Source organism: Parasteatoda tepidariorum, chromosome 3 (assembly GCF_982258835.1).
Source record: "Parasteatoda tepidariorum strain Cologne lab strain chromosome 3, Ptep-v5.0, whole genome shotgun sequence".
Classification (NCBI taxonomy): domain Eukaryota; kingdom Metazoa; phylum Arthropoda; class Arachnida; order Araneae; family Theridiidae; genus Parasteatoda; species Parasteatoda tepidariorum.
The window spans coordinates 25,832,958-25,840,970 of record NC_141757.1 but is presented as its reverse complement, the minus strand read 5'-3'; positions in this window follow the sequence as shown (position 1 = coordinate 25,840,970).

The window sequence follows — 8,013 nt, the reverse complement described above, 5'->3', positions numbered from 1 at the left end:
AAAAGTTTTTGTCCTTTCTATCTTGTCCTTCTTTACAACAGTTGCTCGCCTCCGTGACTTTGGTTCACAGGCGTAAAATGTGTAACGTTAAATGAGTAACAATTCCGGTATTTTCTAAGGCGAAGAATAAAGTTCAGTGCCTGCCATTTGAAAAAAAAAAAAAAAAATTCTATTTTTAACATTAGTTCCTTGCGTTGTTTCAATGGTTTTTTCAAATGAATCAAGATAAGTGTCAATATAAAGCTAAATTAAGAGATGTGAATGCGATATAATAAAAATGATAAAATTTGTAAAACCAAAGAACCTGAAAACAAAACTAATGTAATTGTAAAGCATATTCACTACAGCCTGTGGTGTATCCTGGTGATGACAATCGAATCAGTATTAGTTGCACAGGCTGCCTTTATTTACCTGGTTAACTTTCTAAACTGAATTTACTTAAAAATGAATAACTGTTTGCATTTCAAAAATATTTTTCTGAAACATTTTTAAATTACAAAACGTAATGGCAAATATAACATTGCAGGCAAGAGATATAAAACTAAGGAAAATTTATTCTTTCTCATATAAGATAGGAAAAAAAAAATTTAAATATTAATTTATTGTTGTTGTCTGCCATTAAGGCACAGAGGGTGTGATTGTCCTTGTTTTCCAATGGCGCCATCTATGGCCGAGAATTCGACTCCTGTCCCACCCATGCGTCAAAGCCGTTTATAGAGCGAACCCATTCCAATGATCGTAATTTTGAATTGATCTAGAGAACGATTTATCTCCAATTCAGTACCCCCAGAGGTATTTTGTTTATGGGAACATGGGGGACTTTGTGAGCCGACAGATTTAACGTGAACCAGTCACTACACGAGGAGTTTTCGGCCAGTTGAATTCCAACGCACGTTCTCACAATTGTGAGCCCAGCCCCTTGCCAACCAGTCGATCCCGGCCATTAGTTAACTTGTTCAATTTAATAAGTTTTTCTCACTAAATGACGAATTATCAATGCAAAACTGACGAGTTTTCACAGTGAAACATTACGGTTGAATTTTGAATCTAATTTAGAAATATTCAGGTACTTACTAGTTTTGGGTATTTACCCCAATTTTAAAATCATGGGTACATTAAATATCCAGGGTTCACGATTTATATTCTTTAGTCTACTGAATACAGAACGACAAGAAATAATTTCGATAAATACATCAATTATTTTAACAGAGATGTCAACTACTCTGGACAAGCCAAAATAATTTTTAAAAAAAAAACGGTACATATAACTAAAAAGTAAATTTTGCAACGATTTGAATATTTTTGCTTGCTTCTTAAAAGGTATAGCATGACATAAGTACTAAAAAGTGGTGAATCACATAAGCCTACGAATTATTTAGAAATAGTAGTGGATAGAACTCAACTGAATTGAATTTACTAAACTAAGAATCACAATTGATAAACTACCACTTTAAAATATATATTTGCTGTCCGGAGCAAGTTGGCATCTCTGATTTTAATCATTCAGAAAACATATTCATATGAAAATGCACACTTTATGACCCGTAGCACATAACCATGCTTTGTTTTAAGAACTACAAACATGATCCAAACTTTTCTGTTATGGACTGCAACTTGCTTTGGGTACTAAAATTTTTTTTTCTTCCTGTTCCTTGGAATTACGGCTCATGTATGTAAGATGAACAAAAAAAAAAATCTACAGTTTAAAGTTTGGTGAACAAGGTAACCTTTCTAGTGTTAAAAAATATTTGAAAATTTGTCATACACTATTTTTATATGCATTCAGCTAGGAATGATGGTACAGAAATTTATTAAAAAAGTCAATTTGTGGTTTACAAAGAACTTTTATAACCCAGCTAGGGCTCAATCCAGGATTTTTTTGCCATGTGTTCCGTTTTTAGAAGTTTTTGAAAATTTTTTATTTTTGCGAAAAACAATGGAGATATTTCTCATCATATTTCTTGTGAAAAATTACATTTATATAAACTTAGTTATGATTGTAGTATTAAAACTAAAAGTCACAGCCATTTTGATTGTGTCCCACAAACAAAATACTTAAATAACACATTAGAAATATATCAGTGTAAATAAATCAATTGATGAATTCATGAATTGTGACTTAATGAAGAAATTTTAGCCCGAAAAAATTATATGTAATGGGTTATTCTGAGTTTAAAAAATTATAAATTCTTATAATTTTTAATAATAAGAGATTTATTTTTAATTTCACTTCATGACATTTTAATACTCTCACAATAAAATATAAATTAATAAAAATCATCAAATTATTTCAAAGTATAAAAACGGCTTCATTCTATAATTAACTAATTGATTTCATAAATAACTACTGAAATAGTTATAGATTATATGGATACACACTTGAGTCATTCTTGAATAACAGAAAAAGCTGACCTTAGGGTGTAATTTTATTGAAATTACATACATTTGCTGACTTGTGTGCTCAATATATAGGCTTATAAGTCATTGTCAAGTAGAAAATACATATAGAACAATTCAGAGAAAGACATCACAAAGAATACATCCAGGGTTACGGCGGGATTCGAACCCGCTACCTCCACGCTTAACAGAGCGTTTGGACCGGCGATACCGCTCGGCCAGGGAGGCCCCCCTTAGGGTGTAAGAGGTCAGGGAACTGGCCTTGCATCAGAAAGGGGTCGTCGGGCTACCGAAGCGGGGGAGCCATCCCCTCCGCAGAGGATCAAAATTGTGATGGCATGTCTTCGGATCATCCTCAGGGATGTTTCCCAGACCGTCGCCAATAGCCCATTGTGCAGCTCTAGTGCGACGTAAATTAACAACAACAACAACGCATCAGAAAGGTTCTGGGTATGGAATAAATTTTTTTTTTCATACCTAACACAGAAGGTTCTACCGGAACATTTTGTTTTCGATAGAAACAAAATTAATCAAGCAGGTGTGGTGTGGTTGTTAATTTCTAGGAATTTACAGGCAGTTATGCTATGGACCTACAACCTTTTTGCTCCCACATTGTGGTCAAATGAAAAAAAGAGTTTATTTTCCTTGAAGAAGAGTAAACAATGTGAAAAGAGTGAAGGATAAAATGAAATTTTATTATGAATCATTCGTTTATATTTTTTTCCCCAAAAAAGAAGATTCAAAGCAAAATTAATATCAATTACTTAGTCTTTTTTTAATTTATTTCAACAGAAAGTAACCAAATTGTAGGGAGCACCGGGATAAGTCCCGTTAACTCCGTGGTTAAGAGTTCTTCCATACGCCACCTTAGCTCATTTCGACTGCCAATATTTTGTAACAGGGGCTCTGAAGTGCTCAATAAATATAGTCCAACTTAAGAACAAATTATACTGTTAGTTAATCGCTTTAGATTTTATCTGACTTAGATTTAAGGGATTTCAAACATAAATCCTGCTGAACGGGTCGACCGTTGACTGACTTGTGTTATTATAACTAAAAGAACTTTAAGAGAACATATATTCTAGAATGTGGCTACTCCTCACTGTTTGAGATCTAAGAATCTGAAACCATATAGAAAAAAATGGTTTCTTCTTCAAAGAAAATGTGTCATTTCATTACCAAAATGCACGATAAACTGCGGCAACAACATGGAAAATGATATCTTTGAATACTTTAGTTTTATTAATACAAATAGGTGTATAAAAAATAGAAATCGGATAATTAAAGCAAAAGTTAAGATGAATTGAATTTTAATTTTTAAATAAGCTTTTTAAACTTCGAATAATATTTATGAAACTGCTCCTTATGAAATTTCTATTTTTAGTTTTTCTGTGATATTATATATTTAGATGTATTGCTGGAAATAATACCTATTTGTGATAATAATAAGCATTGTATGTTTCGCATTATCTGAGCTTAGTTAATAAAATCAATTGAATTGGATAGATGGGTATTCCCGTTATTCATGCAAAAACAATCGATTTATCATTGCAAATAATGTCTCTTTCAACTTCAGCTTGCATTGTTCGATCAAAATTAACTTCATTTCTGTTGATAATTACTCCCAAATCTGTTGACGTTTTACAATTTTAGTTTTTTATTGTTCTTTATTTCATAGGGCTTCTTAACACATTGTCACGCGGTCAACATTTCCAATAATTGTATTACAGCCGTTAAAAATTAAAAAGGCGGCAGGCAAGATATCATAAAAGTTAGAGCAAACTTGTCACTATGGCTACAACTTCAATTAAAAAAAAAAAAAAAATTACACATATACTAAACCCTTTTTGGTTTGTGGAAATCACGAACCAAGAATTTGTTTTAGAAATGGAGCGTTAACGAAGTAGATTTGCTACCAGTTTTTAAACATTTATATGGATTGCAGGAATTTAAAAAATAACGTACTTTTACGAGACCCTCTTGCAATGTGTTAACTTCTATGAGACAGTCTTAAATAGATTCGATAACTAGAATATGAGCACGATTAATTTGCCAGACTCATATTTTTTCACTTTAGTTTTAACTTATCTAATCAGGTTAATCAAAAATGTTATAATTTTTTTAAAACAATTATACAAATAAACTGCTAAATAAATAGTTTGGCTATCAGTTTGACCTTTTTTACCTTGATCGTCACCGTAGTCCCCATCCCCCGCTTCAAAGAGGTTAAGAAAAATATTCTGTGCCAAATTATTGACATTTTTGTGATTCTTAAAATATTACAACACATCTTATTTTTAATGTGGAACTTTTATGTGTGTATGAAGCTATTGGCTATATTTTATTTTTCAAACTTTACTATATTTTCAGGCCTGCAAACTTTCTGCTTTATTTTGGAAAAATTTTCTTTAGTGGTAACTAAGTTTATGCCTTAATGTGATGCCTAAGTTTATGACTTTTTGATTCAGTTATTTTTAAAACCACTACTTGTAATTGATTAGAAATCTTACATTAAAAGCCACTTTGTTTCGTCTCACTCGTATTGAAGCTTTTAAAATGTTGGAAAAATTGCGAAAAACTGTGTAAGATTTAGTTTTTTTTTTATTGGTTACCACTCAATAATATATTTTGCAAAAAGCGTAGTAGTTTGCAGCACTGAATTTTTTAACACAAAAGGGGGGTAAACCAAATCGCTTTGGGCTATTTGTATAAGGATTATAATTGGGGTATTATATTGATAGCTGCACACATTTACTTATTTTTTGTAGAACGTTCTATCTAGTTGCAATGAAATGACAGTTTGCATTGAAATTTGTTAAGAGAAATTTTTTAAAATTTCATCAGCTCCTAAAAACCACACTTAAGGAGTACCAAAAATGCTCAAGTAACACATCATATTAGATAACATTAAAAACCAGAAATATCTAATGTTATTTTGCATAACTTTCAAACAATAAAAAAATACAAAGGGTCGCTGTTTCCTCTGTATTATATAACATTAGATTCTATACAAACTATTATGTCTTCACTTCGCCATAGTATTATTTTGCATTGATTTTGATGCTATATAACATTAGATTTTATGATTGCTGTCAGTATCTTGCGTCGTTGTTTATTATTTTAAATAAGCATAGGGAAGATTCGGATGGTAGTAGAACATGGGTCGCCAAACTTTTTTGATCGTCGACCCCTATATAATTTTTTGAAATCTTCATCGACCCCCATAAAAGTAATTTTTTGTTAATTAAAATAAATCTGTATTAGATACTGTGTTTGTACATTTATTTTATGATTTTAAACATTTATTAAAGTAATAGTACATTGTGTAACAATAGTTTTATAAAAAATATACTAATATTAAAATTTAAATACTTTAATATTTATTAAATAATAAGTTTCGTAAAAAAATACAAAGCGTGCTATAGTTTTGTCGTGGGCTGTACTAATCCAAACTATTAATGCTATACCTTCTTTTTTACATGTATTGATAATTAAAATTGATATCTAAACTAAATGAAAGGTTTTATCGAAACAATAACTAATTATCCATAACTATAAAAGTTTTAATATAACACTGCAAATATTCAACACTGTTCACAGTTATCAAAGATAGCTGAAACTGCGTATGATATTTGCGTTTGTAACGTCAATGCTGTCAACCACACGTGACATTTGGACAAGCGCACATATGCGTATGACTTATAAACCAGACGTGCAGAGTTCATGCCACTGCGTGCTGGTACGTAAATACTTGTTTCACCCGAATAAATATATATTAATTAATTTATGTTCTATGGATGGTGTTTACTACACTAGGAAACGCTGCAAGCTCGGTACCGCCTAAATTTCCGGGTTACTGTCTCCGTTGTATTTTAAAGCCATTTGGCATTGTGCTTTGAGATTCTTGCAAACAATGTATTTGATTACTTATTACTTGTGTTTACAATGCTAAAAGTGTTAACACTAACAAAAGATGGTGCACAGCTTGCAACAAGAACAAACAGTAATAAACTTATGGAAAGAGGCCATATCAAGACTGCCAAAAAAGCGAGTTATTCAAAATCTAGCAACCGAGTCACCTTTTTTAACAATATATCTCTAAATAACTAAAACAAATTTTCACTTCAAACTCACCAGAATTACATAATAACATTAATATTTTATGAAATACGGCAGATTTGAGCTCAGAAATTATCTAATTTATTTTTTTTATTGAAAAAAAAATTATCCGTTCGAAAATGTCGCCTCGCAGAATAACATGTAGTAAGCAGCTGCAAACTTTCTAACTGGCACTAGAGCAGGCATACAGCTCGAGATTGTTGCAGTTTACATTTCTACTGAAAACACCATCCATAAAGAAACTGATATTAAGTCAATTATGAAAAAATTCATGAATTTTACATACTTAATTAGGTTTGCGTATTAAGAACTATTTTTTATTTTCCCCGTTTTATTAAATAGACCCCGGGAGGTCTATATAGATTAAGTTGGCGGCCTCTGTAGTATAATAATTTGGCGATATAATTTTACTTAATTTTTTGTATTGTTGTGAAGCAGTAACTATAGGTTTACAATGTAATTCCAGAAACTATATACTTTTTTAACAATACAGGAATAGAAAATATAATTATATTACCGAATTCTGCTATGAACCATTTGCATATATTTTACTCCAAATTCTATTTTGTGTCGTGATCTTTTTTAAAGGAAATTTTCAAATTTAACTAAGAAATATTTGAATACTATGTATTCGTAATAATAGCTGTAAAATATAAATTTACTATTCCGAATCTATGCATACAAATGTATGAGAGCTATTTCTTTTTTCAAGGTCCGATAAGTCGCTAAGAGGAATCTCAATGTCAGAATCAAGAAAATTTTATATGGAATAATGCGATACAACATTAAGCTACTTTTCGGCGTATACTAATTTAAATTTGATACATTTTTACTAGCTTAATTTTTAAGTTACTTTTATACTATTATAAAATTTTATTATGGTACATACAACTTCATTTAAAAGAATTCTGCAAATTATTTTTTGTTCTTTAGCATTTCAAGTTTTTACTTTATATTATTATTTATACATTTTCTGACCATATTTTTTTTGTTCCAACACCTGTAATTAAAAATAACTACAGGATTGAGATAAATTTTGCAATTCTTTTCTGGATTTCCAATTTAATTTGTAGTTTTTTTAATAATGTGCTTTTATTAGTGTATATTAATAATGGGCAAACCAAGTAAGAACAAAAAAAGCAAAAGGATGTCAATTGAAGAGAAGCGTCAGAAGGATAATGAGAGGAAAAGAAGGGATAGACAAAAAATGAAGGAGAATCCTGAAGAATATGAAAAGGCAAGGGCCAAGGAGAAAGAACGTTATAAAAGGCGCAAAAAAGAAGGAAAGTTGAAATCTATTGAACAAAAATCTAAAAGACAACAAAGGCAGCAGCGAAAGAGTTGGCAAGTACATGCTCAAACTTAAAGAGCAAAGAAAAGGTTAATTGCAGAAGAGGAGCATCAACAAGATTCACCATCATGCAGTTATAGCTTAGGTCTGCATAATTTAGTTACCTCAAGCATTGAGAAAAAGAAGGCTGGGAGGAAAAGAGTCGT